Source organism: Sminthopsis crassicaudata, chromosome 3 (genome assembly GCF_048593235.1).
Source record: "Sminthopsis crassicaudata isolate SCR6 chromosome 3, ASM4859323v1, whole genome shotgun sequence".
Taxonomy (NCBI): domain Eukaryota; kingdom Metazoa; phylum Chordata; class Mammalia; order Dasyuromorphia; family Dasyuridae; genus Sminthopsis; species Sminthopsis crassicaudata.
Window position 1 is genome coordinate 377,728,679 of NC_133619.1, and position 19,748 is coordinate 377,748,426.

General features: G+C 33.5%; 1 protein-coding gene and 1 pseudogene across 1 annotated transcript in view; both read left to right on the top strand.

Annotated features, from left to right (window-relative positions):
• The window catches only part of THSD7B (thrombospondin type 1 domain containing 7B), a 1,297,161-nt gene that overhangs the window by 805,947 nt on the left and 471,466 nt on the right, over nucleotides 1-19,748 (top strand). The gene's annotated exons all lie outside the window — the stretch shown is intronic.
• Nucleotides 2,405-10,108, top strand: LOC141559673 (protein VAC14 homolog; annotated as a pseudogene).

Genomic DNA, 19,748 nt, shown 5'->3' on the forward strand with positions numbered 1-19,748 from the left:
TGACAATTCTAGGTACTTGAAGAGAAATTAGGAAATTTACCTTCCTCCTTTCCTTGGAGAAGTAGGGTATTATGACTAAGAAATTGAATTCAAAGTAAGACTGTAGTAATTTATGTAATTTTTTATATTATTATTAGTAATTTATGTAATTTGTTATGTTTCAAGGAAAAGCTTATATTGTATAGGGGAAATGGTAATGCTGATGAGGGAACATACTTTAAATTATTGCTATAAAATGAAATCAATAATATTTAATAAATGTAAGAAACAAAACCTATTATGTGAAATTATAAATTTACTCAAAATTTACACATATATTTGTACAGTTTTTCCTTTTACAAAAATATTCACAGAAGAATGCCAATATCTAGTGAGCTTTCCCAATGCATTAAAAGTTGATTTACATAAAACTTTTCTGGCATAATGCTCAGCACATTGCTATATAAAAAGAAAGGGACCTCCCATTTCTTCTTAGAGTAGTAGAGACCTCCCAGGAGGGAATGGTTTATACACTCAGACATAGCAATCATGTCACATAATTTTGTCTGCCTCTTTATCTTTGATATGAGTAGGGTTCCTTGGGAGGGAGACTTATGGGAACTGATATCATAAAATGTATCAGTAAACATTAATAAATGAATTTGTGATACAAAATGGTGAAAAGAAAAAAAAATAAAAGTTATCCCATATATTTCTACATTATAAATTTAAAGAAAAGGTGTGCACATAGTTGATCTCTACTGTACCACAGTGTTTGATTAAAAATTTCCTACCTGTCTTGTTTTCCTGCAAAAATGTGTTTAAAATGTTAAAAGAAAGTCATTTGACAGGCAATCAACAATAAATTTAACTGAGAAATACCACATCAATGTAATAGAAACAATCATTAGGAATGTAAACAAATATATGAAGATTAAGATAAAAATACTTGCTATTATAAATATATTCAGATAAAGAAATATATATGTAACATCAGTTTTGTGAGTATTCCTTCCAAAGTTTCATATTGAAACTCATCTATTCTTGCATTCTATAAAGTAAAGAGAGCTAAGGATTTAAGAAAAACAAAATAATTTGTCAGTTAAATTTATGTTTTGTGAGTAGAGAGAGGAGTTGAAAACTAAAGCATATCAATTGTATTTTTATTCAATTCTGAGAGCTCCCAAATATATTTGTAAGGTTGAATGACCTTTTATTTCCTTAAAGTCTTCATGCTAATATTGAGGTGCTTTGAAAGTCAGTTTTGAGTCCTTGGTATTTCCAGTGAGCTGTGGGGTTTTGGAGATAAGAAATGACAAACCACTCCAAGAAAAATCCAGATGGAATCACAGAGAATCAGGCATGAATGAAATGACTAAATAATAGCAATAAATAAAAGTAAATAAGGCATTTTAGAGAATTATATTTACTTTTTAAGTTCCACAGTCCTTCTTACTTACTTCATATATATATATATATATATATATATATATATATATATATATATATATATATATATATATATATATATATATATATTGCTAAAATGGAGTTGAGAGGAAATAAAGTGGTGATGTCTCTTAAATAATTAATCTCAACAGCTACTGAAATTGGAAGCAAAATTTCATTCTATTAGGCAACATGACTCTTAGTACCAGCAGGGTGCTTGGAGATAGACAATTTGAATTTCAAAATGTATTGATAAAGATTTATATTTAATAGAATTATAGTTCTGTTACCCAGAGCCAAGGTATCATTACCTTAAATTGTTTTGGATTCTCTGACATCTCCATTTTGAGAATGGGAGTAAGAATAGAGAGAAAAAGTTGAATGTCAGAGACATTTCATAAAAGAGATTAAAGTAAATCTATGACATATATGTAAGAAAAAGTATAGGGATAAATTAAAAAAAAATAACTGTAGTTTTGTGCCATACTCAATAGATAAATAATGGATTCCATTGGCAGAGATTAGAAAATCAAGAAGATGAACAAATTTGGTGGATCAGAGGACAGAGAGAAGCGAATGAATTAAGTTTCTGAAAATGTGTGTTTGATAGTAAGTGATCTGAAAAGCCACCATCAAGATGCAATTGTAAATGGTACATTGCAGCTATAGGTCTGAAAATAATCCACATAGTAGATGTAGTCAATCTATGAGAAAGGATGTGGTCTTCAATAAAAAGTGTTATCATCAAAGAAGAGGCAAATAGTTTTTAATTCAACTATTGCAGATTTCCATATTCAAGGGCACTGCAAAAGGAAAAACACCCAACCATAGCCACACACAAATAAGTAACAACAAAAACAAAAACACAGGTAGACCAATAGTTTCATATTCCCTAGAAATTTATGAAAGATGAAGATTAAAATGGTCATTGGATTTGGCAAGCAAGAAAAAAAATTAAATTGTAATTCCCCGTAGAATGACAGGTACAGAAATCAGAATCCACATTGTAAATTAAGATAAGGAAATACTGGAGACTATTTATTATAAAATGTGTTTAGACAATTTTTTAAGTGTGATAATTAAACTACATGTTTTTAGAGGATGGTAGGGAGGATAAATAGTTCAGCATGATCAAAATGGGAGATATTTCTGCATATTTGAAGGTAAAAGAAAAGCAATCATAGAAGAGCACAAAGATTTTAGAGAGAGAAGGGACAAGCTCCCAGAGGAATTTGGGGTCTCACTGAGAGTGTAGGGAGCAGATGGAGAAATGCATTTTCATCTTAGACTGTAGGAAAGGACAAGAGGAGAGGGCAGTAAATGAAATGAATCTTTTAATGAAGAAAGAAGTGAGTTCATCTTCAGAGAGTGAGTTTAAGATAGTGGGAAAAAAGGGGACTTGGGAGAAATGCCAATGTTTTGATAACAAGTGTAGTAAGTACTCAATCTAATAAAGTGAAATTCATAATAAAATGATATTGGACAACATGGATTGCACAACTGATCTTATATAGAATGAATTGTAACCAAGTTCCCTTGGTTAAATTCTTTTTCAGGGAATCATTAGCAAATATTTCAGTCAGACAAACATGTTTAAGTACTTGCTAATACCAAGAATGTGCCAGTTATAGGGAAGGAAGATTATTGGAGATCGGTATGCTAAGGCAGAAATGATCAAATTGGTTAGGATCTTAGTGAGGTTTGTCTACGGCATTTCATCAAGTATAACAACAAAGAAACTAATGGAATAATTGAAGTAAAGAAGAAAAGTCATCAGATGTTACAGCAAAGGCAATGAAGACATTCAGAGTGTGACAATGAACAATGTGATACAGTTAAAGCAGAACTTCAGATTCAAAATCTTCTAGGTGAAACATTGTTTAACTCATGGTATATGATGGATTTATGTTAGGTTAGTAGATTTAAATAAAGAACCTTAAAAATCAACTAGGAAATCAGAATAAATAATCTCATTTCCTTTGTTTAAAATTGTCATAATGGAAAATGGCAGTCTCTCACACACAATAAACTTTAATGGAGGGAGGAAAGTGGAAGCAGGAAAAGTAAATTTATGGCTCTATTGATCATAAGGGTTTTGTTATTAGTTCAGTCTTTTCAGTAATACCTATATATTCATGACTCCATTTGAAATTTTCTTGGAAAAGTCAGTGAAATGATTTATCATTTCTTTTTCTGGTTCATTTTGCAGATGAGAAAACTGAGGCAGAAAGATTAATTGATTTGCCTAGGATCACACACTTAGTAAACAAATGATTAAAGAAGTTACATTGAAATATTTGGTAAAATAGTTAATGCATTTGAAAAGACAGAAAAAATGAATTATCTATATTAAATTGTAAACTTCCTAACACCAACAGCTGCATTTACTCATTCTGTACTGCAGCACTTTAAAATGCGTGCTAAACAAGTGCTTCTTGATGATAGTAGTGGTAAAATAATAATCTAGTTATAGCAAAAATTAATCCATATCTTGATCCTCTGGTAAAAAGATAAATTTTGGGGTCCTGTAAAACTTTGAAGTGGAAGTAGAAGAGTTTTGAATCTTTCTTTCAAATGCCTTTATTAATATTGGAAGTAGGAATTTCCTTCACCTTCCCTAAAGTATGCACAAAATATTGTGAAGCCAGAAGGGGGTAATAAGGTTTTTTTATTTCATTGTTTAACTGAAATATTTGAGGAAACTCATTCATTTCTGTCTTCAACACTACCAGGAACATTTCTGTGGCAGATAACTATTTCTTACTACTTATATTTGCCGTTAATGACTTCTAATTGGTTAATTCTATGTTTAACTGTACATTAATTACAAATTTATTTTAAGCTGAAGGATTATCATATTTTTTAAATAGAAGCAATTGTTTCAACATGGGTATCCAAGACATTTTAGAATTTGTAATTGACATCTGATGATTACATGACAATTTGCAAAAATGCAAACTCATAATTAAATTTGAAATGTTTCTTCAGATTGGGAATTTGACTAGAATGCATAAGGTACTATCTTATCAGTGGCTTTCTTTGAAATGCTTCTTTAAATGATATGAATAGTGTAATTATACTCCATATGATGAGCTATTTATACTGTTTACCTCTTAGAGTCTATTAAATTTACATATTTTTGGTATTATTTTAATAGTCCAGGCAAGTCCAATCCAGGCACAGTCATTAAATGCCTAATGTGACTTTTGCTTTTCCTGAAATTATTGAGGTAAATTCTTTGTCCTTTGGTTTTTTTATCCTGTCTCTTTCTACCTGTCAATCATTTTTTATATTGCACTATTTCATTATGCTGCATGGAGCCTTGAAGGTCCTTTGCACTTTATATACTTCACTCCAACAATCACAGTCTGCCAGTCATCTGTAATTGCTTTTGTCTAACTCTTCCTCACTCCTAAACTTTTTACTGGTCTTTATGTCGACTTCTATTCTCTATACATTAATTATATTCTTTTTTTTTTCACTATTATCTATTATCTTTTCTTTTCATTTTAGGTTGTAACTTTCTACACTGAAACTTTCTTGTCTTCTCCTGGCAACCAGTGTAGTCTTAGAGTATCTTTTACATTTACCAAATTTCCTTCTTTCAGTATCATTGAGGCAGACAATTTAACCCTTCTGACATAAGGAACTGCTCTGAAACTAGACCTATAACTAGACCTGAGAGAATAATGCTTTCATTAGGGCACTATCACTGATAATCATAGGTAGTAGACCACAATTCCTTTGCAGAGAGGTATATTTAGGGTCTTCCAGAAATTCACTAGGATCCATCATGTCCATGGATCCATTGCCCCTCCTACTCTTTCTTCTCAATCCCCATGGGATGTCAGAATCTTTGGGACACCCATAATCAGATTGTTCCTTACATTATTACCATATTATCATCATAGCCATCCCCAAGTGAATTTGTCCAAAGTAAATTTATGGCTCTATTGACCATAAGGGTTTTGTTGTTAGTTCAGTCTTTTCAGTAGTACCTACCTGTTCATGATTTGAAATTTGAAATTTTCTGGGCAAGGACAGTGAAGTAATTTCTCATTTCTTTTTCTGGTTAATTTTGTATATGAGGAAACTGAGGCAAAAAAGTCAATTTACTTACCTAGGCCAAGTAAATGTATGAGCTAGTAAATGTATGAGCTCAGATATGAATTCTCCCCAGAATAATGTTTATCCACTGCCCAACCTAGGTGTCTCACATAGAGGAGGTTACTGTGAACTTAAACCCTTCTACTCAGTATATTATTTTTTAAAAATATTGAGTTATTTTTAATATGGATGGCTTTATGAATCATATTGGGAAAGAAAAATCATACTCAATGTATTCTTGAAAATATATGACTACCCACACCTGTTAAGTAGTAGAAGCTATAGGCAGAAGACAGCTAAATTGGAACTGGTAGCTAAGGTATTTTGTAACACTAAATCCAAAGTTCTGTGATCTTATTTGAATTTTGCTTCTTCCCTTATGATGTCTTTCTTGTTGCTTGGTTGCAGAATAGAGTGTGGTCTAAGAGTTTCAAATGTACTTTTCAATTGTGGTACCATCTGGCACTAAATCAGTCCATGCAAGTCATACATTGTATTGTAGGTCCTATAACCACCTGGAAACCTAGTCCCTGGCAACTTCTTACCTGTCCTGCCTGGGATCTACATGGCCCTAATGTTTTTTTCTTTAATTTTGTGATTTCATCTACTCTAGATTTTTTTTATTATGAATTCATCTTTTAATTTCATTACTGTTTCTAATTGACTCGATTTTTCTCATCACATTATTTCCTCAAATTCTCTAAAAGCGAACTAGAAACCACTTCAAGAGTCTTTTGTTTGTTTGTTTTTTAAAAAAAATAATTTCGGAAACTGAGAGAATACTCATCAGTTGGAGAATGTCTGAATAAGTCATGGTATATGAATGTTATGGAATATTATTGTTCTGTAAGAAACAACCAGCAGGATGATTTCCAAGAGGATTGGAGAGACTTACATGCACTGACTCTAAGTGAAATGAGCAGAACAATAGATCATTGTACATGACAACAAGATTATATGATGACCAATTCTGATGGACATGGTTTTTTCAACAATGAGATGTTTCGGGCCAGTTCCAATGATCTTGTGGTGAAGAGAGCCTTCTACACCCAGAGAGAGGACTGTGGGAACTGAATGTGGACCACAACATAGCATTTGCAATCTTTTTGCTGTTGTTTGCTTGCATTTCATTTTTTTTCTCATTTTTTTCCTTTTTAATTTGATTTTTCTTGTGTAGAAAGATAATTGCATAAATATGTTTGCATATATTGGATTTAACATATATTTTCACCATGTTTACCATGTATTGGATTACTGGACATCTAGGAGAGGTGATAGACAAAAAAGGGGGGGGAGGAGGAGGGAGGTTGGACACAAGGTTTTGCAAGTATTAATGTTGAAAAATTATCCGTACATATGTTTTGAAAATTAAAAAGCTGAGAATCCCCGGGTAGAGGAGGTGGCAGCAGTGCCCATGAAGCAACCCTGGCGCTCACGAGGCAGAGGCAGTGTGGGGCAGGTGAGTGTGGAGTCAGAGCCACAGACATCCCTACCTACCTCCCTGCCCGATCCTAGTCTCTGTCCTCCTGCTAGTACTTGCCTCCACGAACTTTAGAGAAAAACATCATGCCCTCAATGATGCACTGTACTAAAAGAGAAAGGTAGCGGCGCTGGAAATAGAGACGCTAGTTTGAAAGTTTGTGGCCCAGAATAATGCAGTTTATGTTAAGTATATGATCCAGATTCTGTCCCAGGAATCAGCGCTCTCACAGTGGGAAAGGGGGTCTCATTGGGCTGGCAGCCTGCTCCATTGCATTGGGCAAGGAATCTGGATTGTACTTGAAGGCATTGATTGATTCTGTGCCGACGTGCTTCAATGATGCTGATAGCCGACTGTGTTGCTATGCTTATGAAGCTTTGTACAATATCATCAAGGTGGCCCGGGGCTCTGTCCTGCCCCACTTTGATCTGCTTTTTGATGGGCTAAGCACATTATCCCTTGCACTTTCTTCTGTTCAGATTTTTTCCCTTCCTCCCCCAACCCCCTCCCACAGATGGCAGGCAGTCTTATACATGTTAAATATATTATAATATATTCTAGATACAATATATGTGTGTAGAACCGAATTTCTTGTTGCACAGGAAGAATTGGATTCAGAAGGTAAAAATAACAGTTTACACTCATTTCCCAGTATTCCTTTTCTGGATGTAGCTGATTCTGTGCATCTTTGATCAATTGGAATTGGATTAGCTCTTCTCTATGTTGAAGATATCCACTTCCATCAGAATACATCCTTGTACACTATCATTGTTGTAGTGTATAATGATCTTCTGGTTCTGCTCATTTCACTTAGCATCAGTTGATGTAAGTCTCTCCAAGCCTCTCTGTATTCCTCCTGTTGGTCATTTCTTACAGAACAATAATATTCCATAACATTCATATACCATAATTTACCCAACCATTCTCCAATTGATGGGCATCCATTCAACTTCCAGTTTCTAGCTACAGCAAAAAGAGCTGCCACAAACATTTTGGCACATACAGGTCCCTTTCCCTTCTTTAGTATTTCCTTGGGATATAAGCCCAGTAGTAGTATGGCTGGGTCAAAGGGTATGCACATTTTTATAACCTTTTGGGCATAATTCCAGATTGCTCTCCAGAATGGTTGGATTCTTTCACAACTCCACCAACAATGCATCAGTGTCCCAGTTTTCCCACAGCCCCTCCAACATTTATCGTTATTTGTTCCTGTCATCTTAGCCAATCTGACAGGTGTGTAATGATATCTCCGAGTTGTCTTAATTTGCATTTCTCTGATCAGTAGTGATTTGGAACACTCTTTCATATGAGCGGAAATAGTTTTAATTTCATCATCTGAAAATTGTCTGTTCATATCCTTTGACCATTTATCAATTGGAGAATGGCTTGATTTCTTATAAATTAAAGTCAATTCTCTATATATTTTGGAGATGAGGCCTTTATCAGATCGGAGAATTCTTAAAAGAGATTAAAAAGAATCCTTCCACTGTCAAGTTTGCTGAGATGGCCAACACTCTCCTGATTCAGTTCCAGAACTCAGATGATCTAATCCAGATCACAGCGATGTGCTGGATGAGGGAATTCATCCAGTTGGCTGGCCTGATGATGCTCCCCTACTCCTCAGGCATCCTGATTGCCGTTTTGCCTTGCCTTGCCTATGATGACATGAAGAAAAGAATGAAGAAGATGGCCAGTGTGTTCAACCAGAGCCTGATGAAGCTGGTCACTTCTGAGGACAATGAGCCCATTGAGCCAGTGCCCTGGGCCATCCAGAGACCAGCCCCCATGACTCTCTGACCAAGTAAGAGATGACTGCCAATGGCTGTTTGGATGCTTCCTGTGACTCCAGCCAGCTGAAGATCTACCAGTGACACTGAACCTCAATGAGATCATGCAGGTGCTAAACTGCCACTCTATGACCCAGCCATTGGGATGATGACCAGGATCACTGTCTTTAAGTAGCTCTACCACTTGACTTTCAAGACTCCCCAGAAGATGTTCAGAAAAGGGATAACTTTTTTTCCCCCATACTACTTCATACCTTGTCAAATGAATCAGACAAGGTCATCCTGAAGGACTTGGAGGTTTTGGAAGAAATTGAATCATCCCCTGCAATCCAAACAAAAGGTACTGGTCCCTTTGACAGCCCCAACCATTTAGATTTGCGGGCACCCACCTCCAGCAGAGCTGGCCTGCTTGGTCTCCCTTGTTCTAGAGGTATGGGGTGTTCACCTTCCTCTTACATCATGATTTTTTTCTTTTACAAGTTTATGATCAACTTGCTGAAGAGGTTCAGCAGCCAGCATATACTCCTGGAGAGCAGAGGAACCTTCATCATCAGTCATCTGTGTCTGCTGTTAAGTGCTGCAAACATCTTCCAGTCTATAGCTGATATCCTTCTTCGAGAGGAAGACCTCAAATTTGCCTCAACAATAGTTCACAAGCTCAACACTATTTTACTGATCTCCACAGAGCTCTTCCACCTAAGAAATTAGCTCAAAGATCTGAATACTCTGGAGAGCCAGAGCTTGTTTTGCTACCTGTACTGCCCCTGGTGCCACAACACCATCACCATGGTGTCCCTGTGCTTCCTTACCGAAAACTATGCCTATGACATCATCCAGAAGTTTGGTGAACTGGAAGTCACTGAGAACCTTTTTCATTGAAGTGGAAAAGTTTGTACAACTGATTAAGTGCCCCATCTTCCCATTCCTGGGCCTGCAGCTGCTGGATATGAACAACCCCTACCTGATCAAGGCTATGTAGGGCTGTTCATGCTCCTCCCTCAGAGCCTTTCAGCTCCTTTCCCACCGCCTGCATTCTGTTCCCAACTCGGAGCTCATGCAGACCAAGGATAGTGTGAAGACAGGCCCCAGCTCCTGGAAGGTGGATTTCTCCACCATTGACTATGTGGAGTTCCTGAAGCACTTTGAAAGGGTCCAGAATAAACATCTAGAGATGAGACACTATCAGAGCAGTGTAGGGACCAGCTGCATTGCTGGATTGTTTTCTGAGTCCATGTCACGCACAGTTTGGGGCCGAGGCGAAGTGGTGGGCCTGCAGACCATTTGTGATCTTCACAAAGTCCTCTAGGAACCCTATTGGGGAGCTGGGTTGATGTGGCTAGGCCATCTTCTAGTTTAATAGGAAGGCCTTTCAAAGGTAAGGAAGCATCACATGCTCTTCCTGCATACCTCTCTGGCTAGTGCAACAACAGCAGCTCCCTCTGGGGCGGCCCTGAGAGTCACCCTGAGATGTGCCCCTCTGCTCAGAAGTAAACCCTCCCCACCTGTAATCAACCTCTTTAAACAACCCCCTTTAGTTTGGACTGAGAGCAGAACTCAGTTGTTCCCTTCCCTAAATCCAGATCTCTCCTCATGTAGGTATCTCTACACACTTGTATGCATATATTCTGGTTCTTAATCTCTCTACTTGGATCACAGAGGTTTATATGAAATGATGGAGATCTCCCACCTAAAAATAAAGGAGTGATGGTAAAGTTAAAAAAAATAATAATAATAAAAAAAGAAAAAAAGAAAGAAATAATTTCAGTTATTTGTCATTTGTTTTGGGGTAGTCAATTTACTTTAATTACTGACTGAATTTTTTTGTTTGTTTTTCAACTAATCAGACCATCATTTATACATATGAACTCTTCAATGATCTCTTAATATATTTCTTCTCTTACTTTCTCTTATTCCTAATTTGTCTCTCTTACTTATATCTCCAAACCCTTAACCCTATATCTCTTTTCACTGAATGTCCTTACATGTTTTCCATTGGCCCTAACTCCTTTCTACACTTTTCACTATTTCCAGTTCATGATGTTTATAATAATCATATTCATCTGACTCTGTTATCCCATTTGTTTTTGTTTTTGTTTTTGTTTTTGTTTTTGTTTTGTTTTATTTTGGCAAAGATACAGGAATGGTTTGTCATTTCCTTCTCCAGATCTTTTTATAGATGAAAAGACTGAGCCAAACAGGGTTAAATGTCTTTTTTAGGATCACACAGCTAGTAAATGCTTGAGGCCTGATTTGAACTCAGAAAGATGAGTCTTCCTGATGTCCAATGCAGCAATTTATCTGCTCAGTCACCTAGCTTCCCTGTCAAATAATCATGAAAATGTCTTAAAAATGACTCACACAAATAATATATAAATACCAATCATGCTCCCTGGAAAAGCCTTTTGGACTAAATATTACCTTTTTTGGCGAAAATAAAATATAAGTAACTGGGGAATTTTCCAAACTTCTACCTTTCTAAATTTTAGGATCAGTAGAAGCTAATTTATTTCCATCAAAAAATTGAAAATGTATCTTCTCATCCTACATTGAGCAGAAAGATGAAATCAAGACTTTAAAAATATATTTTCCTTCTTTTGATATTTTTTCCTTGCCAGGATAGATCTCTACTATTATTTCATCATAGTTCATACAATGTCTACTATATCCTTCTAATAGTTAATTAAGATTAAATGGGATGCTAATCCAGTTTGCCAGAGATTAAACATATATCCTACTAGTGAACTGAAACAAGGTCTTTGCATTTAAAAGCTTTTTGGTGGGAAAACAATAATAATTGTGGAATGTTTTGTCATTTCAAAGATTTTTTTTTTCTATGTAAGACTTGGACTAAGAAAAGTTAGTTGCTAACTAACATGAAGAAGATGATTAATTTCTGTGACAAGGATTAATCAGATTGCTTTATTATACTTCTTTTGGGTATCTGGATATATTCCCACATTATTGGGAGTTTTCTGCTATGTTCTTGAGATAACATAGATAATTTCTCTTTTTTAGTGTTATCTCCATGAAGTAGGAACCTCTTTCTGAACTACAGAATTAGTGTTTATCAATAAGCTGAATTGAACAATCCCAAACTTTCTTATTCAGGCAAGGTTTCTACAAAGTTATAAAATAAGAGTAATAAAATTTAGAGGTGTAGATCATGACAGCTGGAAGAGGCCTTAGATATTATGTATTTTAAGCCTTCACTTCATGTATTTCTTTTTCTATGTTTAAAACTATACATAACTTTCTTTCCATTTGCATTCCTGTAATCTCTCTCTCTCTCTCTCTTTCTCTGTCTCTCTCTCTGTCTCTCTCTCTCTGTCTCTGTCTCTCTCTCTCTCTCTCTCTCTCTCTCTCTCTCTCTCTCTCTCTCTCTCTCTGTCTCTGTCTCTCTGTCTTTCTCATTTTCCCTTATCTTACTTTATATCAATTCTTGAAAAATTTCCAAAATTCTCTGAATTTTTAATATATGTATATGTATATATATATAGTTTTTCTACAGACATATTCCATTAAATTCATCATATATAATTTAAACTTTCTTAAAATTATGGCCACCAAAGTTATATCTAGGTTTTTGCTACCACAAAAATGTGAAGTTTGGAATAGATGATAACTTATAAGATCCTATAATCCTTTTCTATCTGTTCACTAATCATAATTTTAATTATATATTCTAAAATTATGCCTCGAATTGAAGTTAAGCTCTCTCTGCTATATAAGTTACAGACTCACCCTATTTCATTTAAAAATTAATGTATTTTCTCTTTACTTTCTCACAGTACTTCTACCTTCTCAAATAGTTTTTTAAACATTATGTCGAAATCAGATCTGCCACTATATTCAGTATCTTGGAATCTAGTTACTCTAAATAACTTGACCTCATCAAGGATCCTCTCACAAACTTTCCTTATTTACCTTTTTTACTACACTTTTTTGCACTTTGTAGTAAAAAAAAAAAAGTTATTTTTTCATTTGACAAAAAACACAAAGAAAACAGAAAATAAGGTTGTATTTAGTAGAAATCTTATTGCTTCTTTTCTACAATGTAGCCCTCAAAAATAATTTTCTTGTTATTCACAACCAATCCTCAATTTATTATTAAGTCCTTTCCATCCTTCTTTTTCTCCATCCATATGATCATTATCCTAATTCAGACTCACTTCTCTTCTTGGCTAAAGTATTGCAATATCTTCTTTATGGATGTATTTGCTTTAAGATTTTTCCTTTCTCTAGTCTACCCTCCATGTAGCTTCCCAAGTGATATTTCTAAAGCACTTGCCCTGTTCAATAAATGCTTATAGTGCCTTGTTACCTCTAGGATCAAATATAAACTCTTTTCTTTTACTTCTGAGACCATTCAAAATCTAGCTCAGTCTATCCTACCTTCTCAACTTTACTATTGATTACTCCCTTTTAGCACTCTTTGCTCAGAGCAAGACCAAATGGTCAATGAAAAACCGATGCCACACTGATCTTGTACAGGCTGTTTCCCACGTCTGCAATGTATTGCCTCCTCATTTGCTATTCATAAAAATTTTTACGAAAGATCAAATAAACATCACTTTCTATATGAATTTCCTGATTTTTCTATCATAGTTGTCCCTAACCATTTCCACATAATTTAATTCATATCAATAAATACTTACATATTAATAAATGCACTAATGGTGTTGACATTCTCCCCAGAATTATGCTACATTTGTATTGACTTATAACTATTTTCCTTTGTCTCTATCTTTTGCACATGCCTCTTAAAAATTTCAGTGGATAGATTGAGGTTTCAATCTTACTTATAATAGTAGAGTGAAATGAACTCTTGAGATCTCTTCCAACTCTATAACTTTATGACTTTGTGGTCACTGGCATGATAAGACAGAGTTCTTTTTTAATTATAGCTTTTTATTTATTCAACATCTGCATGGGTAATTTTTACAACATTGTCCCTTGCACTCACTTCTGTTCCAACTTTTCCCTTCTCTGCCTCCATGCCCTCCCCTATAAGACAGCATACATGTTAAACGTGTTAAAGTATATCTTAGATACAATGTATGTGTGCAGATCTATACATTTCTCTTGTTGCATAAGAAAAATTGGATTCTGAAAGTAAAAACAACCTGGGGGAAAAATGCAAGTAGTCCACATTCATTTCCCAGTGCTCTTTCTCTGAGTGTAGCTGATTCTGTCCATCATTGATCAATTGGAACTGAATTGGATCTTCTCTTTGTTGAAGATATCCACTTCCATCAGGATATAGCCTCATACAGAATTGTTGTTGAAGTGTATAATGATCACTTGGTTCTGCTCATTTCACTCAACATCAGTTCCTATAAGTCTCTCCAAGTCTCTCTGTATTCTTCCTGTTGGTCATTTCTTATAGAACAATAATATTCCATAACATTCATATACCACAATTTACCCAACCATTCTCCAATTGATGGACATCCATTCAAGTTCCACTTTCTAGCCACTACAAAAAGGGCTGCCACAAACATTCTGGCACATACAGGTCCCTTTCCCTTCTTTGATATCTCTTTGGGATATAAGCCCAGTAGTAACACTGCTGGATCAAAGGGTATGCACAGTTTGATAACTTTTTGACCATAATTCCAAATTGCTCTCCCAAATGGTTGCATCTATTCACAACTCCACCAACAATGCATGAGTATCCCAGTTTTCCCACATCCCCTCCAATATTCGTAATTATCTTTTCCTGTCATCTTAGCCAATCTGACAGGTGTGTAGTGGTATCTCAGAGTTGTCTTAATTTGCATTTCTCTGATCAATAGTGATTTGGAACACCCTTTCATATGAATAGAAATATTCATATGAGTAGAAATAGTTTCATCATCGGAAAATTGTCTATTCATATTATTTGACCATTTATCAATAGGAGAATGTTTTGATAAGAGTTAATTTTCTATATATTTTGGAAATGAGGCCTTTATTAGAACCTTTAACTGTAAAAATGTTTTCCTAGTTTATTGCTTCCCTTTTAATATTGTTTGCATTAGTTTTGCTTTTACAAAAGCTTTTTAATTTCATATAATCAAAACTTTCTATTTTGTGATCAATAATGATCTCTATTTGTTCTTTGACCACAAATTCCTTCCTCCTCCACAAGTCTGGGTGGTAAACTATCCCATGTTCCTTGAATTTATTTATAATCTCATTCTTTATGCCTAAATCATGAACCCAATTTGATATTATCTTAGTGTATGGTGTTAAGTGTGAGTCCATGCCTAATTTCTGCCATACTAATTTCCAGTTTTCCCAGCAGTTTTTAATCAAATGATGAATTCTGATCCCCAAAGTTGGGATCTTTGGGTTTGTCAAACACTAGATTGCTATAGTTGTTCCCTATTCTGTCCTGTGAACCTAACTTATTCCACTGATCAACTAGTCTATTTCTTAGCCAATACCAAATGGTTTTGGTAACTGCTGCTTTATAATATAATTTTAGATCAAGTATAGCTAAGCCCCCTTCATTTGAATTTTTTTCATTAGTTCCCTTGAAATTCTTGTCCTTTTGTTCTTCCATATGAATGTTGTTGTTTTTTCTAGGTCATTAAAAAAGTTTCTTGGGAGTCTGATTAGTATAGCACTAAATAGATTAGTTTAGGTGGTATTGCCATCTTTATTATATTCCCGCGGCCTATCCAAAAGCACTTAATTTTTTTTCCATTTGTTTAAATCTGAATTTATTTGTGGGGAAAGTGTTTTGTAATTTTGCTCATATAATTCCTGACTTTCCTTTGGTAAAATGATTCCCAAATATTCTATGCTATTAACAGTTAGCATAGAATGGAATTTCTCTTTGTAACTCTTGCTGTTAGGTTTTGTTGGTGATCTATAAAAATGTTGAGGATTTATGTGGATTTATTTTGTATACTGCAACTTTGCTAAAGTTGTGAATTATTTCTAAATAGCTTTTTAGTAGAATATATATAGTAGAATATATTTAGTAGAATCATCTGCAAAGAATGATAATTTGTTTTTTTTTTCATTACCTAGTCTAATTCCTTTGATTTCTTTCTCAACTATAAGACATGAATTCATATCCAGATTGGTTTCCTTATTTATGATTTCTCAGGCTTTTCTGACTGGCTTCAAAATATGAACTATTTTAGCTTCTTGAAATGTACCATTATCTATATGAAATTTACATTCAGCTTTCAGATTCACAAGAATTAGTCAAATGAATTTCAGTTCTAGTTGCATTCTGACTGGGATAGCTTAGTGTTTTCATTTAATTAAAGAATGGTAGCACTTATGATGAAGGAACTATTCTCAATTTACCAATCCCTCTCTTACCCAATTCTTTCAATTTACTTTTTTTTTTTTAATTAGACCTTCTGGCAGAGGTATGAAACATTATTTTGAATTTCATTTTTTATATCTTGTTTTTAGTAAGAAAATTAAAAAAAGCTAAAGTCAGTAAGCATAATTGTGGTACTAATCAAAAAGGGTAATCACATAATTTCTGAATTTAGAAGCAAAAGTCTTCAAGTAGTGACTTTCAACATTTATCAGCTATTTTTTCCCCTCTTTTGTGCTGGATTTAAAGTTTATAACTTGTACAAGGAACAAAATCATAAAATCCTCCATAGCTTTTTTTCTCCTAAAAATATTGAATATGATATTAATCTACTTATACGCAGACATACTTTTTGTACTACAAAGCAAATTTTAATTTGTTCTTTTGAATATGAAATTTCTGTGAAAATCCATGTAGATTTCTCCGGCCAAAAATCTTAGAAACCGAAGTTGAATTTTAAATTCATATTAATCTCAACTTAAAATTAACCTCAACTCTGAAAGTCTTAGAGGATTTAAAAATTTTTCTAAATTGATATAGATATTTTTGAAGAGTCTTGAATTGAAGTATAATGTGCCCTTCTGCTTTTTTGATAACTCTTTAAATAATTAATTATATATTTGTGTAAGTATAAATATGTGAATATTAATCTAGTTTTAACTTTAATTTTTATTATATACATTGTATTTATAGTTTCAGAATTAATTTTATATACCTATACTTGTATATATATATATATATATAATATATGTATATATTATATATATATATATATATATAAATATATAGTTAGATAGACATTCTCTTTCAATAGTTGCTTTTATATTGTATTTTTGCATTGTACCTCTAACTAAAAATATATTAGGAAAGGTCTTATAAAAATCCTTCTTGCTGAAATGGTTTGAGTAACCAATTTGGATTAGAAAATAGAGTATTGTGAAGACAATTTCTCTTCCAAAATACTTACTGACATAGTCTTGATGAATAGTTTTTATCTATTTTGTTCAATTAATAAAACCAGATAAAGACTGATTATGATTTATTCTGAAATACTTTTCATGAAGGACATTGTTACTCTACCTTATATGTGTATCTTCAGTAGAGTGAGTGTAATCATATAGGAATCTTCTTGCATTCTACTTTTCTAAAATTGAATGTTATCTTAATTGTTTCCTATTTCCTTATTTTTTCCAATTTCTATAACAAATAAAATAAATTGGTTTCAGCTCCTCCCTTATGTATTAAGAAAACAAAATATTATACTTATTACCAGAATATCTTTTCAACAGCAACAATGAAGAAGTAGTTTGAAGCTAAAAAAAAAAAAATTCTTTTCTAGAATTCTACTTTAGGAATAATAGCTTCTCTGCTCCATTTATCTGGTGTTATCACTTAATTCTATCCCAGTGGTGAAAAGATTGGATAATAACAATAATTCTGATTTTACTTTGGTATCTATATATTTTTATTGTTTGAAAATAAATCTATTAAATACTATGTGCAAAATTCTGTTTACATGCTAGTAATCATCATCATGATCAGTATAATGTGCTTTAAAGTAGGCAAAATACAAATAATATTTCATTATATCCTCATAACAATATTGGGGTATAGGTATTATTATTATTCTTAGTATCTCAATTTTAAAATGAGTTCATTGAGGCAGTGGCTTTCTGAGGGTTACATATCTAGTAAATTTCTGAGGCTGGATTTGAACTTATTTCTTCTTGATTTTAGGCCCAATTCTCTATCAACTATCAATTATTCACTAGCAGTTTCTATAAATAGAAAAGCAAGAGTTCCTGCTCTCTAGGAGCTTGCATTATAATGGGGGAAGACAACATATTTAGGATATTTTATCTTCAGGTCAGATAAAAAGCTATCAATAAAATTATATTATATTGTTTGTCATGTCAAACATTTTGCAGTGCCTAGGATATTGAAGTTTATCATCCACATTTTTTTATCAGTGAATGATATTTTTAGTATTGGAAACTAATAAATACCTATTATAATAAATACTATAGAAATGGAACTCTGTGATCACAGTCAATTCAAAGAGTATGCAATCAATCAGAAATATCTTTTAAGGGTCATATATGTACCAAGCACTGTGAATAGCATTGACCCTTAACAAGCAAATCATCAGTTCTTTAAGTTTTGAAATATATGCATATAAAATGGAATTTTTGATTGTATTCATAAATCTGCTACTTGAATGGTTGAGATCAAATAAACTTCCTAGTATGTAAAATAAACTGTTAAATGTTTAAACAGTGAGACAGATAAAAGTCTTCAAGATGACTGTCTTCATGGAAGAAAAAGCACATTCTAGTGAGTTATAAGAAAAGGAAAAGGGAAATCAATTATGGAAAACCTTTCTTTCTTATGGTCATAAGTGACAGATTTATGTAAAATTTTATATAAATTGTCACTTTGTAAGTGAGGAATGTTATGACTAGAACACTTGAAAACAATGTATTTGGAGACAATATTTGGTGACTTGAATTAAAATAAGGATGGAGATAAATTAGTGAAGAAACAGATACATAGACAAGTAATATCAAACTCAAATAGAAATGAACAGGACTACATATTGACTGAACCTTAGTGTTCCAGTGGTTAGAGCATTGGCCCTGATTTCAAATCTGGCCTCAGACTTCCTAGCTGTGTAACCCTAGGCAAGTCACCTAGCCCTGTTCACCTCAGTTTCACCATCTGTAAAATAAACTGGAGAAGGAAACAGCAAACTATTCCAGTATCTTTGTTAAGAAAATCCCAAATAGAGTAACAGATAGTCAGATATGACTAAAATGACAACCAAGAACAAAACTTATGAAATTGATGTGATCCAACAATCACATCTGTATTTTATTGTATTTTTATTTATTTTGTGAAACATATCCAAGTTTTTATTCTGATTCCAGTTATTCTCCAAAGTTTCTACCAAGTTGTAATGAGAAAACTTTGAACATAGCAGGAAAAATTGACAGCAAGCAAGAAATGTGCATGGATTATGCAAAGGACCTGATATTTATTCCATGTACTTTACATGTGAATGTCTTAAAATTGACAATTACAAATTTTCTTGCAAATTTTGAATAAAAGCAGAAATATTAAGACATCAAAGTAATAAGAAGAAATAAAAGGAAAGAAACATCAAAACTTGTCGAAGCCTTTCTTAAGTGCAAGCTTCTGTACTGAGTAGCCACAAGTAGGAAGAATTCTCAGATTAGTGAAAAGTAATCATTTTGACCCAAAATGAAATGTGACATTTTATACTTGAGGAAATTTGTAAAATTATTTGGATAATCTGTGGGTTCTTTACATTATGTGAGGACATTGACAAGAATCACATGTGGGTGGGAAGCTATGAATCTTAGGTTCATCTATAAGCCAATGATCTATACTGAATAAATAAATCCCTCATTCTTTTTGATTTGTATAGTTATTAATACTGAATTTGTATAGTTATTAATACTGAATTGCAGCATGCATTTTAAGAGACATTACATTGATGAGATCGAAATCTATTGAGTAGTAATGTTCTTATGTAATAAAGTCAGGGCATCTGCACATAAGGTATATAATCAAATTATAGTTAAAGGAAGACCCTATGAAA